This window comes from Papio anubis, chromosome 7 (genome assembly GCF_008728515.1).
Source record: "Papio anubis isolate 15944 chromosome 7, Panubis1.0, whole genome shotgun sequence".
In the NCBI taxonomy this organism is placed as follows: Eukaryota; Metazoa; Chordata; class Mammalia; order Primates; family Cercopithecidae; genus Papio; species Papio anubis.
Window position 1 is genome coordinate 93661155 of NC_044982.1, and position 23042 is coordinate 93684196.

Consider the following 23042-nt stretch of genomic DNA (forward strand, 5'->3'; position numbering starts at 1 on the left):
ACAGAAACAAACAAGCGAGCCTCCATCTTTCCACGTGAGGCAAGCCAGCGGGGATGGACCGTGAGGCACTTCTCTGGGTACAGCGTTTAAAGAAGCACCAAACATCTTAGTAATCAGGAGAAATAATATTTGAATGAGATATACTGAAAAATCAAAATGAGTGCAAACAATCCATGACAAACAAAATATCAAAGTTTGGGCCCCCCATAGTTGCTCACACCTGCAATCCCAGCACGGTGGGAGGCCAAGGTGGGAAGATCACCTGAGGTCAGGAGTTTGAGACCAGCCTGGCCATCATGGTGAAACCCCGTCTCTACTAAAAATGAAAAAATTACCCAGACATCGTGGCACACGTCTGTAATCCCAGCTACTCTGGAGGCTGAGGCATGAGAATCACTTGAACCCAGGAGGCAGAGGTTGCAGTGAGCTGAGATGGTGCCACTGCACTCCAGCCTGGGTGATAGAGCAAGACTCTATCTCAAAAAAAAAAAAAAAAAAATTGTTCATAGGCTTCACTCACCTCACTCTAATCCTAGGCAAGGCGAGGAAAACATCCTCTTTTACATCTGTGTGCCCTTCCCTGTGTTGAGCACAGCATGTGTTAGTCAACAGCAAACCATTCAGTAGTGGATGAAGATGATGGTCATGGCAATGATTTGATGACCAATGAATGATTTCAATATGAAGCTACCTTTACATCTTTTAAAATCAATATAGCTAAATGTCACCAAATCATTTTGAAATTGGAGTTAATATTTTTATTAGAAAATTAATGGGGGTTAAAAAATGTATTTTTTTTTAGGTCAAAAGAGTTTTTCTAGGCAACCCTGACACCAGAAATTTCTCCATTTCATCCAATGTTTAACCATGTATTTCTAGAAAATACCCCTATGGAAATTTATGGAGGTATTATGTTGAGTAACTTAAAGTGAAATACATATATAATCCGTACATATGTTATACACACACACACACACACACACACACACATATATATATTTAAAGAGGCATCAAAGTCCTCTTACTGCAAATTATAGGCAGAGTTATAGGGAGTGCCATATCATGGCAACAGAAAAGCAATGTGTGCCTGGGTAAGGGAGCCTTACCGTTCCAATGTTGTAGCATTTTGAGTTCTTTCAAGATAATGAAATTCTGCAGCAAGGAGAAAGACTGAGATTCTGCCACACACCACAAAATGTTCTATGTTTTCCATTATAAAAAAAAATACTGGCATCCAAGATCGCCTAGATATGAATAATTTTTGCCTGTGTGAACAAGGATGAATTTTTTTGCTCTAATTAAACTCCCATGAGACTCAAGCTGCTTTGGAGTTGATCTTACTCAGAGAATGCTTTTCTCCTCTCCTCCCGCTCCTCGGTCTCCTCTTCCTCCTCCCCTTCCAGTCTGTAGAGAGCTTCCCAGAACCCCACTCAAAATCTCAGAAATGTCAGCAGTCTCTCTCAAACCACATGGCAAGAGTACAGAGCTAGATAGCAAGACAGCAAGATAAGAAGTGAGCGCCTCTCTGTCCCTCTGTGGACCTGTGGTTCCCTGGAGCAGTTTTTAAAGAAAGGCATAGATTGGCATGGTTACAACCCAGTTGACATGCCTCACAATAAGAAAAGCTACATAGTGTATGAATTTTTGTTTTGGACTATTCTTCTTGAGTAAAGCATTTGCCTTTTATACTGAAATAAATCAAACAATAGCAAGTATTCTGCTTTAAAAATACTGTTGATTATTTGTTATCACTACAGCCATAGCATTCTTTTTGAACTAATTCTGACTGTGTGTCATTTGAATGCCAGCCAACACACCCTTACAAGCCAGGTACTAATCCTACAAAACCAGTCTGAAAAGAGAAGGCTGGCCAAAGGCTACTCGGATGTAGCCTGGTGGCAACGAGGGCTCCGGAAAATGTGTAGCTGTGACTAGAAATCAAATATGAGTGAGGAGAAAACCTCTCTCTTTGTCCAAGGGAGTGATCACATGTTGACAGCTGGAATTTACATGGCTCCTTATTCAATAAACTAGCGCCTTCCCTGCATTCCAACATCAGCAACACAATAGTGGCACAGAAGCAAACTGACACGTTACACATGGTCCAGCTGTCCCGCCTGTCCACTCTCCACGGATGCCTCCTCCTCCTCCTTCTCCTCAGTCTGTCCCGTCTTCCTCCAACATGGAGTTTCACTTCTGCAAGATCTAAACACACACTCATGGGATGATGCCTATATCATGGGTGCTTGATTTTGTGTGCCTTCCAGTGCTTGCCTGCATGCAATATATGAATTCTACATTAAAGATGAAAAACAAACAAGCAAGAACCCAGGACAGGATAAAAACTCAAGCAAATGTCTTCTACTTTGTTGTCAGCTGAAAAAAAAAAGCTATACGTGATCAATGCTTCCCACATCAAAATCTTGTGGATGTCACAAACCCTTTCTTTACCTTTGGTGTGTGTGGTTTTTTTGAACTTGAACACAAAGGGAATGTGACCTGTGGAGTAGTAAGTGGTGTGATTAGTGCAAATTGTTTTTATTGCCTCCTGTACAAAAAAAATGGTCATCTGAAAAGAGACGTGAAGTTCTGACAATATATCATGCTTTCTTTGAATATGTGTGTGTGTGTGTGTGTCTGTGTGTGTGTGTGTATAATTTTGGCAACACCATGACCTTTTTGGTTAATAGCTTCTATTAAGAGGTCCCAAAATTTTCCCAGAAGGAATGCTGTGTTAGGGACAATGTCTGTTTATAGTGGTAATGTATATTGTTTGGCAAAGCACAGCAGAGTACACAAAACATACATCAAATGACCCTGTGCCTCGTAAACCTGTCCATTCAGTCTAGAAATTTTCCTGTTTAAAATATACACTTTACTGATTATGACAAAACTCATCAGTAATTCCCACACTGCTCTGTATCCTTAACGTATGGAAAAGAGGGGGAGAAAAAAGGCATTATATATTATGAAGCAGCCATTAAACTTTAATTTCTACCACTAGGGGGCAGAATGCAGTCTTTTCTAAACTGACTGCTAGGCAATCAACCATCACATCATTGTAACATTGAAGACACTTCAAAAAGACTCAGATGTTTAACTATTGTGCTAGTGATCATACATTCATATTGGGCTGCAGGCCAAAAGAGAGAAGAAAAAAAATCCAGAGACTTGCAGCTGAAAAGCTATAAAGTGGTGAATTTTACCTTAGAGCAAAACCATCTTCAGTGACAAATTTCAAAGGCCATATGTATGTGATTTTCATGAAAAGCAGACGACCCTAAATTTCTTTGTTTAACTGGAAGCGATCTTCCTTAAAGAACGAGCGGGTTCTTTTTTCTCAGTTCCCCTTGTTTATTGTGCTGTTACAAAATTCACTTTCCTTTCTAGCACTACAATCAGGATTCTAGAAATGCTATTTAATGCCAACGGGTATTTCATTAACACCGCCACCTCCAGCATCTTCAAGGATATCACCTCAGGCACAACATTACTGATGGAGAATGTTTAGAGTATTCTGATAAAATAGGGTTCTTTCTTTTTCCTTTTTAAATTAAATCCTCCAACCCAACCTTTATTCTATGGTAACAGCCCAATATTCCCTATCAAATTTTTCCAAGATAGGACTTAAAATTTTTCCCCTGTAATTAAAGCCGTGAATGTCTAGAAGTGATGAGTCAGTAGGATGACAGACATTATTTCTCACAAAAAATCGAGTTTTGACTCATATGTCCTGTTTAGGGGATTTTTGACTTAATAGCCACATATTTCTATTTACTTTTCAGACTCTGTAACCAGATAGTTCTAATATAGACTATTGTAAAAGCTGAGAAATGCACCCAAACCTAATCAGTGACAGGTTTCCTAGGTTAATAAACTTAAAGAATAGTTTTGGGGTTATGGGCAGGGTCCACTTGTCAGCTAGACATTTTGAGATTTTGCAAATTCAAATTCCAATACATTTGGGTTTTTTTTTTTTTTTTTTTTTTGTTGTTGTTTTTTTAAAGGAGACAACGTTAGCTCAGTTCCTATTTTCATGAAATTGTGATCCCAGGAAAGCTGGAAAAGTACCCAGTGAAGTGCTGGATTTGACATTGTCCCTGCCCCCACCTGTGCTTTCTTTTAAAGCACAAGACAGTTTCCTAAATAGAGATAGTACCGAAAGGAGTCACATCTCCCTTTTTGCATCAGGAGTGTTACTTGATACGTATCAATATTTCCTGTCAGCACCAACAAAGCAAAATCTTGGGCCTTATGGTATCCTTAGATGGCTAAATATTGTTTGCTTAAGTCAGCGCGTTCCAGACCCTTTATGTGGCCTGACAGTTGATTGGGAGAAGTCCCACGAACTTTCTTAAAGTGTGCAGTCATCCGTTTGGCGGCCGGCTCCGGGGGTTCCACATGAAATCCTCTTTAGATAAATTCATACTTGCACAGGGTGATTAGCCTTACAGCTTGGTTGACTCAGTTATCTTTAAAAGCTAGACTTCCATGATCAATGTGGGCCTGAGGTTGTCTTCTATTAACTACCTCTGCTGCGGTCTCCGAAGCTCAAAGCTGGTGAAGGAAGATGCAACCTGAAAAAAAAAAAAAGAAAGAAAGAAAGGAAGAAAAAAGCAATTCTTTTTTTCAGCTCAAAGATGACAGGCTGAAGTTGACAACCTAATCCTTCAGGCTTGTCTTACTTACTGAAAGGCTCAAGTAATGTCAAAGGAACCATCTGATAACAGTCTACATGCCAAACCTAACAGCTTTATTGCAACAAGAAACTTTCACATTAAATTTCCATGTGTTTCCTCTCCACACTCCTTCTTAACTTTACAGCATACCCCCCAGCATTTTTTTTTTCCCAAAGAAAGATAAGTCTTCCCTGATGGGGAAAAAAAAAAAGCAACAAATAGAAACTGCTGTATAGGCCAGCTGGGATATAGTCAAATTAGTGGATTATTATTACCTTGGGGACATTAGAAATCAAGTTTGTTATTGGCAGTTCCTGTTTCTGTAAGAGCTGTTAATAGCTAAAATTTAAAGGGTGTTTGTCGATCAACAGAATGTTATTTTCTTAAGTGAGTAACTGCCATTTTTTCTTTTTCACGTTGCTCCTGCTGCTGCTACCTGGCACCAAGTTTGCCTAAAAGTTCAGCCTCCCTTATAACTAGAAATAAAGCCAGTTTTCACAGAAACAAAGCACGCCTTTTTCTGGACTTACAGTTGTGACCTAGGAGAGCAGGTGGATGAGTTAGGAGTCTCAAACTAAAAAATCTTTTAGAAAATGGTATCAATTTGTTAAGCACACTTGAAAAGATAACAAATACAGACATTGTAATATAAGTAAGGGTGGCTCGTTCTTTTCGTGTTCTTTGGGTGTTATATAAAGAATGTTTTCAGTAAAATACAGATCCTTCTGTGCTTACACTTTGTGACATTCTTGCTGGGACAGTTTTACATTTTGAAGCTAAACAATTCATTTAAGAATTTTAGCTCAAGTCCATGGTTTTTTTGTTTTGTTTTGTTTTTGTTTCAGTTGACGATGGTCCTACTTCTCCATGTTCTGAGACCAGTTTAAACAAAAACAAAAACCAGACAACAACCTTGCAAGGGAAAGAATTCAGAGTAAATAAACAGTCTTTTTCTGTGAAGCAAAATATTTCCCTAAGGTAAGTTACTTTTCCAAGGGAATTACGGCATATCTCAATGTGGACTAACAGGCGCTTTCTTCTGGTCTGATTAACATTTAGGAAAAAATAGATTCCTGAAAATAGCCTATTGTATAATGCTGTGTCTGATTGGAACAGCAAAATATCTTTGCTAAACATCTTTTTAAAAACCAATTTTGCCATTTCCTTCCAAACATTTGCTAATTTAATTGTGTTAACCCTTGCATCCACATTATTGGTCGTGTGGCTGGATTGATTAAGAACAGACAGGGATACAGATTTCCACCTAGAGAAACTCTTTTCAAGGGGTTAATCAGCTGGTATCCTGAGTTACAAATATATTGGGGAAAGTGATATTTTTGGTAAGATTTCTCACAGTGTATTCTTCAGCTATTTTTGAAAATTATACTCACAAGTTACATCACATCTGTAATAAACTCTGCACTTCAAGCTGCAGAACCTTCCAAGATATTCTGTGGAGTTTGTTGTATTTTCCCCATTTCTATATTTAAAACAAATTTCCTACTCATCCACCCCCTCCTTAAATTCAGGGAAACACAAATAACTCATAAGCTTTGCACTGAAATGAGTTTGTTTTGCTTTCATGCCTAGTATTGCTTTTGAAATTGTTCAGCAGTAAAGAAAAGAAAAAGCTGCTGGTATTAGCTTTAAACAACCGCCACAAACATATTGTCTTCCTATTTATTCTAGGTTTTCTTTCAGCCAAAATCAAGCTTGCAGAGTTATTCTAGAGCAGTTGGACGACATACAAAAATCACAACCACCAAAATATACACTATATCTTTATAATGGGTTTTATGTGCTCACAGATACACACACACACACACACACAGTGTGTATATTAAACATATGAAATAGACTCATTAGAAGAGGAACCGTCCGGGTATGTGAAAACTAAGAATTGTGACTTTGATATTAAGATATGTCCATTTTGCAGATGGGGAAATTGAGATGAGAGCTCATCCACAAGATTACCCATCAGGGAGCACCAGTAGCAACAAAATCCATTAGACAACTGGGAGCTTTTAAGTCAGGAAACTTACATCAGTATCATCATTCCAAGAAGCGGTATCCAAGCTGTTTTATCAAAAGTGTGCATGGGAGGTAAGAGTTGAGAAAGATACCTGCAAACTAAATCTGGGGGAAGCCTCTTCTTGAGCAGCTGGGGAAAAAATAACCACGCTCAAGTATGTTCCTCTTTTAACAGAAACCCCTTTCTGAGTCACAGACCGTGCAGGCTCTGAAGAAATAAGCTAGATGATTTCTGCTCTCTCAGCTTGGGAAGTGTGTTTGGAAGAGCATCTTCCTAGCTGCAATAATAAACAGCTCCAGCTGCAAGAGCTTTGCTAAATAAGCCTGGGCAAAACTGTTGGATTCCTTTCCTTTGACCATCTTATATTTCCCCTGCAAGAGGCAAGGCAGGGAGCCGGCCCTGGAAATGTCCTCCTAGCCCTGCCCTGTGCAGCTCTGCGCTTCCCCCAGGAACACACGCCCTCCCCCAGCCCGCCTCCCCACTTTTGTTTTATTTACGAATATGTTGCCAGAATTCCAATGAGTTATCTATTCTGTGGCCCCGTCATTTTCCCACCGAGGCCTTGTCGCCGGCTGACTCAGGGTCCAGTCGCAACAGTGAGAAGAAAAGAAGAGAGCAAAAGAATTCTTTTCAACTTTTTTTTTTTTTTTTTTTTTTATGTTTCACTCATTTCTCTCTCTGTCTCCCCCAGGCCTCCTCCCCTCTCCTGCTCCCTCCTTCCCCCAACTCCCCAGCCTCCTAGGCTCTCCTTTACCCCCTTTATGTTACACGATCGCTCAAATTGAAGCTCAGGAGGGTCCTATAGGGAATGCATAGGAACCCTGGGAGAAAAAAGCCCCCAACAAGCTATACACCAGATGTATAACGTTATATGGTCAAACTGGCAAACACAAAAGCTGAAAAACAAAAGGCGTGAATTAGGGAGAGGCATTCAAAGGCGTGTTTTCAAAACAGCCCGGCCAAGAGCCTGGATCCCCCTCCTGAGACTAAATGCTTGAAAGAAAAGGTGCTAAAGAAAGAAAGGAAAAGAAAAAAAAAGCCCATTTTTTCTAATTAGCTGAGGCCTAACAGGCACTGAATTTCGCAACTAGTTTTCATCAAGGGGGTTGTGGCTTGTGAAACTGAAAAAAGATGCTTTTGAAACCTGTGATGTAGGCCCTTTCTCGGACCAAAGCTAGTCTCTCTCCTTGAGCTTTATTCTCCCCCTCGCTTTTTGGGTTCTGCCTTGCTTCATATCTTGATCCCTTTTTCACACCCTCCCCCCAAAGTACAAATATTATTTGGATTTAAAAAGAGAGCAGGAGGGAAAGCCACAATGGCCCTCCCCGCCCCTCTTTCTGTCTCATAGGCAGGGGGTTTTCCTTGCCAGCAACAGTCCTGAGTCGCTATGAATCTCATTCCAAAGCTCCGCAGAGCACCAAAGGGGAGGGGAAAGGTGTCACTGCAGGCTGTGTGTGTGTGTGTGTTTTCTGTAAATGCTGGGATTAAAATTAAAAACCCTCCACCACTGTGATTTTAAATATTTGGAGGAAGGTCGCTCACTGAGCGTTTTTTCAAATGCAACTAGGCAATATTTTCTGGGCACCAAGGTATATTCCCAGAGGAAGACGGTTTTGCTTCTCCTGCGCCTTTAGAAAGGACACACAAGCAACCTGAATTTTTTTTTAAATTCTGATTTAAAGTGTATAAAAGGATGTTGCAACCAGAGAGTTACTTGTCCTCTGCTTCATGAACAAATTATGAACTTGCATTCTTCAATCACATTTCTAATAGGAAAACAAAGCAGAACTCGTGGGTGAGAGTTGGTGGGCCGCCTGCGTTTGGAAGGGAGGCAACTTTAATTGCCGTGCTGTCTGGCTCGGATCCCTGTGGTCCTGCGTGGTGTGTTTTAGTAACAAACACTTGTTCTAATGAATTGGCCTTATTAGGGGGCTCCTCATATTCTTTTATAAAGAGCAGAGCTATTCTGAACTTCTGAATGCAACAGTCTCTTGATATTCTCACACTGAAGGCTGTAGTGTGGGATTGCATTCCCTCTCCTGTATTTTCATAAGGCTCATATTTTTTAATGGCAAAAGAGTGAGCAGTGGTAGAAAGGTAAGAAAACTACAGAGCTTGCAGGTACCTGCCATCCACAGACCCAGGGCCATCCAAGAGGCTTGCAAAATCATTATGCTAAAAATGTATTTGCGTTCACAGCTGAACAATTCAGATTTTAGTTCAGTCACCTCCTGGCACATTTTTTTTTTTTTAACTCGTGGCAATGGATAAAACAGATTCATTAGCTTTGATTAACCTTCTTTAACTAGAGTTAAAAACCTGCTGTAGGCAGCTCAGCTACCAATGCAGCCTTTAAGATACTTTATCATGTTTAGGACCCAATTACTGTTGCACTGAATAAGAATAAAACATCACAATAAAATGTGGTACAAACAGCAACTCTAACGCACACAGCAAATAATCATTAATTTACAACAGCAACTTTCCTATTTCTATGGTTTTTCTAATGGCTGCACTTAATTCAAGTTGAATACCTTGGAATTTGATGCTGATATGAGAAACTAGTTCCCCAGCTGTACTGACTGGTGGCTTTTTTTTTTCTGTCTTATAGCTTTAGTTTGGAGACTCAAAGACTCTTTTAAAATTTTCCAAGCAAAATAAAAAAGAGAAACTAAAGTCAAAACAGGGTCTGCAGAACTAGGTTTATATAAGAGAGAGGGAGGGAGAGAGAAAGAGAAAGATTAAAATGGTTGAAACTTTGGAATTTAATAACCATTTCTTATTAGTAATTAGAAATATTTCTAGTTAGAAGTTGTAAATATTAAAGAAACACAGCCCAGTAAAGTCAGCTTTGAGTGAATTCAAAGAATTATCTGTATGATATGCAAACTTCTTAAAAGAGCTCCAGTGAGGTCTATTTTGTGCATCTTGTAAGACAAGAGAGCTTGAGAAGAACTCCAGCACACAATGAGTTAATTTTGGACAGGATTTGACTGAACAGGGAATAATGAACAGTGAGATACTGCAGCTTTCAGGCAAAACAGAGTAACAACAATTAAAAAGAGAGAGAGGGGATAAAGGGAGAAAACAATCTCCAGTCAGTTAACTAACAGGAGCAGCCCAGTGTTTGAAACAGATAAAACAGAGGCCACCAGGAGTGCTGCTGCTGCTGCCGCTGCGGCTTGCTTTATGCCTGGGTGTGGAAAGCATTACAACATTTGTGAGCCAACTGTTTGTGGGTTTCTTCTCATCTGCTTTAAAATATTTGGTTTTGCCGTATTTCCATAATAACCACAACCACACTCTCCTCTCCAAAAACCCCCCACAACAACAGATGTGTGTTCTAAAAGGAAATAGAGACACTGATATAATCAGACACTAGTTAGAGTGCTTTCATACTAAATTCTCCAGCAAATTCACAACAACAAAAAACTCTCAACCACTGATGGAATTAATCTAAGATCCTTGATTATTTGAAGTTCTAAAAGTTTTCATTTTGCATTTTGTTTTTGAATGTATAGTGCTTTATTTATCAAACTGCAGCGTAATTTTCCCTTCAGTTTGAGGCTGTGATTGTGAAACAAATAAATTGAAACTTAAGGGCCTGTTCTCTCCAAATTTAGTTCCATTATCACTTTAAGAATGCACACTACTCGATGATACAAAAGGGATGTATGTAGCTGGTTATTTAGTTGCTAACTCAGCAATATGTTGGTTAACACAGCACTCCCCAAACTCCTTTTTCAGGGTTTTCTCATTGGAAGTCTCTGTTTGTGTGTATTTGTGTACCTATGTGCACGTGTGTGAATATCAGATATTATATGACAGCAAGATATCTTCTAAATATTTAAGATTTACAATTTTAAAGAGAGAAAACAAGAGTAAAGTTTTGCAGAAACTTAAAAAAATTAAAATCAGTGCACAGTAGTGATATTTCAAATATCATATCAATTATACACCTCTCTCATAACTATGATTTTCTTGTATGTATTGATATGCACTCACTTAAAGTATATTATGTGTTCTACATAGTATTAGATATTCTAGAGCATAAAAGAACATCAAATGCATTTGGTTGCTCTCTACAGTAAGTACTTTTGACCTTTACAGAAAGTCTTTTGGCCACAGTGCAGTAGCCTTTAACTGTGTTTTACTTGGAAAAGTTTATTTAATCTTTATCCTCTGCACATACTCTTAGAACGTGTCCATAGAACAAAATTGTAGTTGAGGGAGGAAAGTAGAATTGTGAATTTGAAAAAAAAAAAAAACTTATGGTAATGATCCTTTTGGCTTCCTGCCTCTATATAGAAGCTGGAACCACTTAACCCCAACCTACAGGTCCAGCCCTGACATGACTGGAACTCATCTTGACCTCGGGTAAGGGGAATTCAGGGAGCTGTAGACCAGCAGTTCATCAGCCAAGCGTGAAGTCCCCTTGGCCCCTGGACAAACTCTTTTCTCATTTCTCCAGGCTGGGCTCAAGGTTGATTTCATAGGACAAGGCTTTAACTCCTAGTCCAGTTTAATGTGCTTCATCCTGCCCACGTGCCCAAGTACAACTCATTGCCTTGTTTTCCTGTATAGCACCCCTGTTCTGAGCACCCTACAATAGGTTCTCTTAGAGTCCTGCCAGTTCTTCCATTTCTAAGGCTCAAGACTGGAGATTCATGTGATCTCCTGTGTTTACCAGATGCCCTCCATCTTGGATCTCTACCCATGTCTGTTGCTGGACAGCCTTGGAGTCCTATTTTGCATTGTTGCTTAGTTATTCACCGGTCAGCTACCCTTGGACTTCCCTAGAAGTCCAAACTTTTTAAAAATCAGCCCCTGGTGATTGGTCAAAACTCCAGGTTCTGCCCAGTTCTGCTCTAGCTGGTCTCTCTCATAATCTTTTGAACTGGGCAGAGATGCTAGCACAAGAGGTAAAGAAAGACGAAAAAAAAGCAACAAAACTATAATCAAGATTGTTGGACTCTTCAATAGGCTTCCTTACACACATCCCTTGCCTTCATTACCTTATATTAACATTCTTAAGTTCCTGAGTTTTTTTGGAACTATCCAGTCTCTACTTGTTATGCCAGTCATCATGTCTACCAAAGCTATGGGAATCTTGTCTCCAGCTTTCCAGTCTACTCCCAATGACAGTCGGGCAGAAAAATTTATAATCTCGAACCCAACAAGGAACATCAATGAACTTTATATAAATTCAGTAGTCATTTGCAACAGTCAATGACAGAGACAAGCTGGCTAATTTCAAAAGGAAGTATCCCCCTAGTCTGATACGAGGGCTTTTGGAGGAGTGAGGAAGGCCTTGTCCTGAGGCTCCTTTGTGCACTGTAAAGAAATAGAGCCTACAGCATATGCTCTGTGAATCACACCATGCCAGCTTCCCCCTAATATGCTGCCTCTGCATTCCTAATGTGGAAACGAACATGAAGCTTCATAGCAAGTTATTATCTTAGAAGGCCCACCTGGATGGTATCAGTTTTCACTGCCAGACCCTCTTAATAATTGACCTTTGACACTTATCCAGGTGTTGTCTTAGATCATAAACAGCTATGTAGCTATAGGAACAGTGATTTGAATAGCAGCCCTTTGCAAATTTCCATCTTAAAACTTCTAAGTCAGTGGTTCTTAAGCTTGACTGCAATTGGAATCACTTGGAAAACTTAAAAATAAAATTAAAAACAAAATAGATGTCCAAGTTTCACCCACCAACCTGTTGAGCTCAATTCATCTGATGTGAGGGTACACATGACATCTTGATTAGGAGAGGTTCAGGGATTGTTAATATTCCACCAGGATAGAAGACACAATTTTACATCTTCAGACAGCTAAATACCAACACAACCATTGCTCTGCTGAGCAGTGGGAAACCCAAAAGGAGTATATACTTTCATCTTCACCCAAGCTCAGTTTCTTATGCCTAGAAGATCAACGCTTTCTTCTCTGATCAGCTGACAGAACAGCCTCACCTACTCTAAGTCGCACCCTTCTTTGAGGACCTAAGTTGTATAATTAAGGCACAAGTACAAGTCTTTTGGCTTTCAACACAAAGTTCCCTTAAGTCCCAACTCACCTTTGCTAACTACCTCTCTGATTTATGGAAACCAGACTCTTCCTTTGCTGATCACCAGAAGCCTGACTTATTCATGATGAACCACTGAAACCCATCCTGGCCCCTCTCTTTTTACTGTCTGCTTCTATTCTTTGAGAAGCTGCTGAAACATACTGCTGTGAAAACTGCCAGTAATTGGGCACAGTTAGATTAAGGAAACCCTTCAGGTAGCCTCAAGCTCAAAAAAGTGCTTCTTATGCCAAGATCCCCCCAATGACAACATCCTTTAGAGGAGAGAGCAACTTTTCCTTCTTCTCTGCTACCAGTTTCAACTCCAGTCTGCTGGAAGATTGACTTCCAGGTCATGGAAAGCCAGAAGCCAGTAAAAGATTTATCACACAATAGTTCAGAGTAATGGAAGTGAAATCTTCTAAGAACTAGAAAAATTTTCACCGATTAGCTCTTCATCCTTCCTCCGCCCATTTTTTTTCTTTGATGATGTAACAAATGCCCTGCATGGTAGTTCTGGCAGCCTTATATCACTGGCTTGTAACCTGTTTATAGAATGCTGGAGAGTTCTTATAAATTCCTGGGCCCTGACAATATCTAATACTTGCATGGCACATTATGGTTGAGATAACACTTTCACATGCATTATCTCATTTAATCTTCATGGGGAAAGTGGCTGACTCATATATATATATGAGAGAGAGAGAGAGAGCACACGCTGAACTTAGCTACACAACATTGTTGACAGCACAAAATAAAGAGGCACTAAGTGAGGTACCACTCAGGAACACCATAGATTTCTTTTGTAATCCTCTCCTAAATGTGTCTATTGCTTATATAATGTCATTCTGTACAAGATAGTTACATTATTTCCCTCCCTGTCTCTTGGTACAAATAGGGCACAAAGTAGGAAGATTAGCTGAGTGATTCTTAAAATCTCTTCTAGTTACATCTCTTCTTTGTTAGTCTTCTTTACACATTACCTAAGCATAACTTTGGAAGTTCTTGAATTATTGTTTCCCTAGGAAACTGCATGCCTTCGAGTATATCATTGGTTGAAAAAGACACAAACAAAAAACTTAATTTGATATTAAACTTAAGTACAGTGTAGCATTATAGATCCCTCCTTTCTGTTTCAAGCTCTCATGTGGTTTTCTCAGCAGCTGTATGAGCACTGATTTAGTCTGGGATGTAAACAGTGCACCTTTAAGGTAACCTGTGCACTTCTGTTATTTTGTTTTCTGGAAGCCTATGAGAAGATTAACGTAGTTCATTAAGGCTTGCATAACTTCTTATGCTTGATGACTTATTCACAAAAATGAAAAGCAGGACTTAGGATTTGTTAACCAGAATTATGGAAACCATGTATCTAGCATATCTGGGTTAAAATCCCAACTCTATCTTTTTAGTAGCTCTACGTTCTTGTGGAAGTCTTTGAGTTATAGTTCCCTGTTTTGTAGAACCGAAAGAATACCACCCGTCCCATAAAGCTTTGTGAAGCCATAGTACCTGGTACATAACTCTCAATAATTGGTAGTTGTTTTTATAACAGTACTGGTAGTAGTTATTATTCTAACTACAAATTATAAGTTTTACTTAATAATACAAAATAGAAGTCACCACCAATAAAGAACTCCTGCGCCTTCTACTTCCTACCCCAAAATAATTGAACCAAACTCTGCTCTATTCTCCGTACAACCCATGGACTAAATAATGAATCACAACATTTAAAAGCTTAAAATGTGGCCGAGTGCAGTGGCACATGCCTGTAATCCCAACACCTTGGGAGCAGATCATCTGAGGTCAGGAGTTTGAGATCAGCCTGAGCAACATGGAGAAACCCTGTCTCTACTAAAAATACAAAAATTAGCTGAGCATGGTGGCACACGTCTGTAATCCCACCTACTTGGGAGGCTGAGGCAGGAGGATCGCTTGAACCCGGGAGATGGAAGTTACAGTGAGCCGAGATTGCACCACTGCACTCCAGCCTAGGTGACAGAGCAAGACTCCGTCCCAAAAAGCTAGCAGAAACACATAAAAGCTTAAAACGTTTTGGGAAATTGCCTACTCTGAATGTATGAACAGATTCCAATATACATAAGAAGGCAGATACCAATTCATGGTATCTCTCAGGGATCTCATCAGAGAGAGAGAGACATCTTCACCACTGCCACCAAGTTTCAAGTACAGAACTTGTACTTCCTCGTTGTCATCAAACTATTTCTATGAACAATTCACTCACCATTGTGGGAAAGTCTATTTTTCATCTTAACGCACAAACAGACAACAACAAAATTTGTGATTTGGATAATCTGGATCTGATTTTCATGCTCAAAATGGAGGCAATTCATAATACTGGTCTGAAGCATTTAGTCATTCATTGAGCAGATATATTAGGAGCAACAGGCATGGGCTGTGTTTTTCTAGGCACTGTGAACACAGCAGTTAACAAAGTCAAAAACCTCTGCTTTTAAGGGACATGAATTGCCACATGGAAACACTAAGTTTCCCTATTTATAACCTAAAGCTAGTCAAATCTCTCCAGAAGTAAGGTAGCTGAGTGAAGTGGTTCATGATCTTTCCATGGAAGCCAAATCCTCTGTGCTTTACCTCTTTTAGATAAATGATAGTAAACACAAATCAGAAGTTAATTAGCTTGCACCTCAATAATCCAGTCTCCATCAGTGATTGTCATCATGGAATCTGCACACAGAGGCAGCTGTATACAGATGACAGAGGCAGCTCTAACACGTGACATATTTAGGCACACAGAGGCGGAAGGACATAAAGTTCCTGGTTGATTTCCCTTTGGTGTTTGTGGGGAAATATCAAGGTCATAAAAAGTCAGTTTCTAATAATCCCTCCAGTCCTCCATTCCATTCCCTAATTTGTATGCAATGGCATTTAACATTTTGACTTTGCTTAAAATAAAATGTGTGTTTGTTTTAAAATAAATCTAGCTTTGATACCATCAACAAAAGTCCAACACAAAACATTTAAAGAATCGAGAATAGGTATTTGAAGGTGTGGTGTGTTTCTCAGACTCTGGATATGACTTGAATTAGATTCAAGAAGGCAATGTACTCTTTCTTGTCCTGATATAAACCAACAAATAAACAACTTCCAAAAGTCCAGCTCTACAGACATAAAACATCTGGATGCTTTAAAAAGAAATCCACATTCTTGGCAGTGTGTCCAAACTCAGAATCCAGATCTTCTGAAGTTCACACATCACCATTGTGACAAAATGCTACCCTGTCATGATGTGTCTCCATAATATCAGGTCAACATTATCTGTTCTGCAGAGCATCTCCTTAAAAAGTTGACAACCTGAGGGGAAATTTAGTTTTATCCCATAAGTCTTGGAATTTGATCCTATTTGTTCATTATGCACAGAAGGTACTCTACATAATATGTAACTCATGATGAGAATGCTTGAAAAGGTCATTGACTTAGTTCAAATAAACAAACGCCTTCTTTATAACATTCCGGCATGATAGAGAATTAGAGCAGTGAAAAGACTGTAGAGGGTAAAGAAAAAAGTCCAAGGCCAGTTCAGTTTAGGTTTAGGGTATGACTATTCTTAGTATACTGAAAGATGGCTGGAAAGAAGGGAGTGGTGTGTAAAATGAAAGAAAGCTGGACACATAGTCTAGGTTTAAAATAGAGAGCAATTAATTATGTAAAATGAGAGTCCATTTTGTGTCACTTGTATACATTTCAGGTCTGATTGGTAGAAACCATTGCCATCCTGAGAACCTGGCCCTACTTTTCTCAATGAAAACTTTCTATCACTTCAAACTTTAAGGTAATAGAAAGAGAAAAGAGGCTCTTTAGGGACATTTCCAAAAGCCTCATGCTGACAGAACTTAAAGCAAAACAACTGACTGTAGGTGTGCTGATTTAAAAAGCAAATTCCTATAAAAATTTTACTTAATAGATTTGTGTTTTGTATTTTTTAATGAAGGACCTACTACTGCTGGACTGTTTATGCATAATTTTAGTCCTCACAATAATCCTAGATCTACACTAACTATAGCGTGTACTATCATATATATATATATCATATAGCATGTACTATCATATATCTATGTTACATATATATCATATATATCTCATATATCATATATATCTCATATACATATATATCATATATATAATCTCATATATATATATGAGAACAACTGAGCTGCTGGGGTTAAATAACTCCCTCAAAGTCTCCAGTGGCAAAGTCAGAATTGAGCCTCAAGACAGCCTTTTCTCCAAACTCAGTCTTTCAGCTACCCATAATGCCTCTTGACAATGAATCAGAGTGAGGCATCTTGAGATGCCCCCGGAAGAATTTCAGGCCTTGTAACTGACAACCAACTGAATAGTGACATTAAATTATTTTTCAAGTGTGGCTTCACCAGTTGCTGAGTTCATGGACTCTGAAAAGAAATCAGGTGTGAAAAGAAGTACTCGACATGTTTGCAGTAGGTTTTAGCTAAAGAGCACCTTGAAAAGCCAGCTGCCAGATTTATGGGGAAGGTCTTGCCTAACGAACTTGTGAAAGTTCCCTGCAGATATTATAGCATTCTCAGCCAGGAAACATGCTGGATTCTGTACCCCATCAAAGAAAAGCATTTGATGAGACTTCATATCGAAATGTACTGCTTGCAGTAAGACGTCAGGCTGTAGTGAGTCTCAGAGACCAAAACAGGGCTCAGAAAAAGGTGCAGTGAGATGACTTCTCCAACCTGAAAGAAGTTTCCAGCAGGGCAGCTCAGGGAACTGTTTTAACGAGCTCTCATGTTTACATTAGTAGTGAATGACTTAGGGATAAAAATGTCAAAATGAACATTCCAAGGGTAAGGATAATACTCAGCAGTAGCATTAGAAGTCAAACCTCTCTGTGCTTATGGTTTTGCTGCTGTTTTTCAGATGGTGCTGTGAGTGGGAGTGAGTCAAAACCTCTGCTGGGGTGCACAAAAGGCTACTCAAATGTCCATAGCATCTAAGGGAATGGAGAATAGTTGGAGGATCTTACTCCGGAATCCCTCCATTCTGTAGTACAAGGATTACTCATTACAGACTAGCATGAAAAACCAAGTGAAATGCGAACTTAAGAGTTTAAAAAGATTAAATGGTGCTTTTCTGACCTATTAGTAAGAAATGAAAGAAAAATAATTTTAATTTGTGAGTAATGAATGTTAATCTACATTGTATTAATTGGGCTTAACCAGAGAGTTTTTGTTTACATACATTGGGCAAACAAACAATAGGAATGAGGATTTTTAATAAAGAAGGAAGCCAGAAACACACACACACACACACAAACACACACACACAAACACACACACAAACACACACACACATCCCCAAGTAAGGGAATACTAAAAGATCAGAGAAAACGTAATTATACTTATCAAAAGTGTTTTAATGCAGTGGCCTATCAGTTTCAGAATATAAAAATTATTTGATTTGTTGAACAACTTGGAGTTTATTTTTTAATCCTTTCAAATAATGGGAATTTGAAACATATTTGGCTGTGTTTAAGATACATCTGATATTAGAAAATCATATATACCTGTTAATATATATTCAAATATATTACTAAGCAAAAATATATTTACATGTTTATATCAATGATGCAATTAATATATGTTTTCACATCCTGTGTCTCAATTTATCCCCATATAAAACAAATGAGTTGCTTATTCTTTAACTTCTCTAGGCAAATTTCAAATATTTCTGAATATAACTACAGAATGCTTGGTTTGTGTCTCTATGAAAGGTCTTAATACATTCCTGCAGTGAATTATATGCATATGGTTCTCCCACACTGGGAATGCCTAGAGGAGAGAAACTTCTTACCATATTTGTATCTATGGTTCATGCCTGCTCCATATAGACCCCTAGGTTTCACTAGAGAGATCCCAGACAGTAGGTTTGAAGTAAGAGAAAGGGAGAATTTAGAGGCATCTCAACAATACTGATGTACTCCGTAATCAGGTTGGCATCTGGGAAATGTTTTGCTGTCTGCTTCATCTCCAGGGCCTTGAACAGTACATGTTTCTCTGGAGCCGCTGCAAGGTTTGTTGAAGGAGGGCATACATCAAGCATTTTGTAATTTAGCAACATTCCATAATGTGGCTGCTAGTAAATGGTAGGTTCAGGATTTGAACCCAGGTCTTCTGTGTCATGTTCTAAATGTTGGGAGAATAAATCCCTCCCTTGTCTCAGTGAAGATTTCCAAGCTGTCCTGGGTTGTTGTGTATAGGTGTTTAGCTTATGGGATGGGACTGGAAGGTGGTGTAGGGACACAAAAAGAATTAAACCATGTAAGTTCACCTTGGTTGGCATTTTCATCTCTCCTATCAAACTTGAACAATGATTCCCAAAAGATACGTATTAAATTCAATAAGGATTTACTACTACTGCTCACCTATTAAGTGCAAGGAACATTTGCACTTAGTAGGAATAAAAGGGTAGTTGGCACAAACTATCCTGCCTGTTTTTTGTTTTTGTTTTTCATTTGTTTGTTTGTTTGTTTAGACAGAGTCTTGCTCTGTCGCCAGGCTGGAGTGCAGTGGTGCAATCTTGGCTCATGGCAACCTCTGCCTCCTGGATTCAAGAGATTCTCCTGCCTCAGCCTCCTGAGCAGTTGGGACTACAGGCGCCTGCCACCATGCCCAGCTAATTTTTGTATTTTTAGTAGAGATGGGGTTTCACCATGTTGACCAGGATGGTCTCAATCTCTTGACCTCAGGTGATCTGCCCGCCTCGGTCTCCCAAAATGCTGGGATTACAGGCGTGAGCCACTGGGCCTGGCCTATTCTGCCTGTTTGTTGAATGCAGTCATGGTATGTTCTTGCTCCTCCATGAGCTGCTTTTGCTTTGAATGAAAGCATGGTGTCATGGAAAGAACAAGAAGCTCCAGGGTAGGGCACATGTTTTCAAACTTATTACAAGAGGGAGCCTGGATGAGAGTATCTTAATATACCTTTTGGAGCTGATGTGTCCTTCTGTCCTTGAGATCCAATTAAATTTATTTTCTGTGAGTTACATGATAGAAAGTGTTACATTGTACATTTTAGCAATTTCAGCTTATTCAGATCAAACAAAAAAATTAGTTGATTTGACTTGCTACAGTTTATCTCTGCCACCAAAGTAAATAGCATGGACCTGAAGGTGTCATCCCAACTACTGCCCCGACGTTACAATATCTGTATTTTCCAGAAATCAGGCGAACAATATTTTTCAGTCTTGTTTCATTTCACCTCTGGTTGTGTAGACCCTGCCTTAATGTGCCTAAACCAAATGAGATGTGTTATTCCTTCCAATGGAACTAAGCCCTTTAAATAACTAAGGAATTGGGGGATGGGGGGGGGGAGAGAGAGAGAGAGAGAGAGAGTTTTCTAAATTCAGAAAGAAAAAATAAGGGAGTAGAGTTGTGTTTCAAACCACTTGTATAATTGGGAGTTAAACAAGTGTGTGGAGAAAGTACTTGGTCAACTGTATAATTTCTTCTACTATTAACTATCCAAAACAAACAATTAAAAAAGGAATTAACACAGATAATGAAGACTATCTATTTTCTAAAACTGTGAACTTTGGAAAGGCGTGTGCTTTATGGATATCTGTACTATAAAGTCCATATTTGGACAATTATCAGTTTAATTTTTAGTCATCTAAATTGCTCAACTTAAACTTCATTTCCCACTTCTGCCAAAACCAGAAGAATCAAAAATACCATGAAGGGGCATGAGATTTCCAGCTCACATTTCCAATCTCCAGAGGTTTGAAAAACTTCATCTATCTATTTGAATGCCTTGGTTGGGATCCAAACTGAATTTGAACTTTAGATACTTAAGAGTGACCCATCACTGTTTAAAAGTCCAAAGTGGCCACAGAGAACCCTACGGACCATTACTTCATTGTTTATTCTTGTAAATTATAAATATTTTAAAAAATTCCAAATTATGAAGTTAGAAGGGGATATTTTACATCCCTCAGCCACTGTCACTTTCTTCTCCCCTCCTTTGGGTGTTGGCCATGTATCTATGAGTCCAGTTGGTAAAACAATCAGTAACATTGACAGGATGATGTACTCTGGTCTGAAACTACATTTCTCAGCTTTTTCAGTTCTCAGGAGACAGTGGAAAATGTACTTAGCAAACTCTATTATAAAGGCCCATGTTGTTCCAAATATTTAGTTGTACTTGAAGTAAAATCATGACTTCAAATGCCAAGTGAAATAAAGCATAATTTTCACACTGTATGATGGAAAGACTATTTATCGTATACGTGTCTTTCTCTTAGGATATTATTGTGACAGTATAACAACATAATGATTTGTAGTTACATATGTACACACAATATACTGTATAGTGTAACTCTGCATTGTTTTTCTGGACAGGGGTAAGATATTAAAGTCCTAAAAGCAAATATTGAGGCTGTTAAGTTATCAGAGTCTAAACTATAGGAGTAGAAGAGAAATAGAAAGAATAAATGGAACTGTGAGATATTTCAAAGGGAAATATCTATACACATGAATATCTATATCTATACACTATACACATGAAGCACCCACTATTATTTATTCTATAAATAAGTGTTCTTGCCATTACTTTACAGATAAGGATCCTGAGGTTCAATAATTAGCAAATGATGGAGCATGGTTCAATACTGTAGATATATTTGGCTTGAAAAATAAACATGCATCCCTACTTTTTCATATTCAGTTCAAAATATCAATGCTGGGACAAAGAACAAAGAAGAATTTGGTACCACCAACTGAGAGCTGGTCTGGTGTGGTAGTTAGTAGCAATAATAAGTTAGTAACAAACATGTGCACCTCATGCTACAAGAAGCCAACTGGTGGAGACATTAAGAACACAGTCAGAAATATAGCCATTTAATTTAGGGGAGACCTGGAAGCTATAGATTGAGTCTCTACATTTAATTGATTGCTAAAGTAATGAGAATTGTATGAAGGAGAACTAGAGATACAAACTTCTCCTCAATAAAAATAGTGGTAAGAAGAAGTAATGAGAAAACAATCTTGAGGATTATCAACACCATGAAAGTCATACTTGTTTGATCATTGTTTCAATAGTAGAGATGTGGACATTTTATGTGTTAAAGCAGTAGTCTAATTGTTTTAATAGTAGAGATGTGGACATTTTATGTGTTAAAGCAGTAGTCTAAATAAGTTCTGCATCTCAAAAGTTTTGTAGAGCGTTAATGGGTGTTACTTGAAGGAAAACAAAAGACAAAGTTATACACCATTTAGGATACCCTAATAAAGCTAAAGTGAATGAGGTTCTTTACTATCTTTAATTGGCTATATTTGTCTTACAAATATCCAAAATGGTGACATGGTATATCATAGTTCCTAAGATTATTTGACTACAGAGCCCAGATTTCTTGAGCATTATCTGGTAGTAGAATTACTTGGGGGAAAAGAGTCAATGAAATGGGAATCTTGGAATGCCAGAAATGGCAGGGTACCCTTGATGGACCTTCTGAGGGGACAGCAAGGGAAAAAATTAAGAAATCAGAAAGAGAGGTCTTGAGGATGAGAGGTAGAGCCTTGAATTAGAAACCACTACATGGGCCAGGAATGGTGGCTCACACCTGTCATCCCAGCACTTTGGAAGGCTGAGGCAGGTGTATCACCTGAGGTAAGGAGTTTGAGACCAGCCTGGCGAATGTGATGAGACCCCATCTCTACTAAAAATATAAAAATTAGCTGGGCATGGTGATGGGTGCCTTTAATCCCAGCTACTTGGGAGGCTGAGGCAAGAGAATTGCTCAAACCCAGGAGGTGGAGGTTGCAGCGAGCCAAGATTGCACCATTGCACTCCAGCCTGAGTGAGAAGAGAGAAACTCCATCAAAAAAAAAAAAAAGGAAGGAAGAAAGAGAGAAAAAGAAAGAGAGAGAGAGAGAGAGAGAGAGAGAGAGAGAAAGAAAGAAAGAAAGAAAGAAAGAAAGAAAGAAAGAAAGAAAGAAAGAAAGAGAAAGAAAGAAAAAAGAAAGAGAAAGGAAAGAAAAGCAAAAGGAAAAGAAAAGAAAAAAGAAAAGAAAAGAAAAAAATCACTACATGGAGATAGAAGCAACTAATGAAGACCTGCAGACATGCATTGAAGGAATGAACATTATGTTGTGTAGACTAGGTGACCACTATCTTCTCAGTAACTCAGCAATGAGGTCTCCTTCTGAGACCATGGGAAAGTGTTGAGTTACGGGGATTTATTTGAGACTCTTTACTGTGGGACT

At 38.8% G+C, this 23042-nt stretch overlaps 2 long non-coding RNA genes across 4 annotated transcripts in view; one reads left to right on the plus strand and one right to left on the minus strand.

Annotated features, from left to right (window-relative positions):
- The window catches only part of LOC110743722, a 65653-nt gene that overhangs the window by 31759 nt on the left and 10852 nt on the right, over window positions 1-23042 (plus strand). For all 3 annotated transcript variants that reach the window (XR_002523212.2, XR_002523213.2, XR_002523214.2), the window contains exons 2-3: window positions 5525-5657; window positions 6616-6782. This is a non-coding gene — a long non-coding RNA (uncharacterized LOC110743722). The remainder of the gene's footprint in view (window positions 1-5524; window positions 5658-6615; window positions 6783-23042) is intronic.
- Window positions 4253-23042, minus strand: part of LOC103886044 — a 43580-nt gene continuing 24790 nt past the window's right edge. Inside the window, exon 4 of the long non-coding RNA XR_002523215.2 lies at window positions 4253-4577. This is a non-coding gene — a long non-coding RNA (uncharacterized LOC103886044). The remainder of the gene's footprint in view (window positions 4578-23042) is intronic.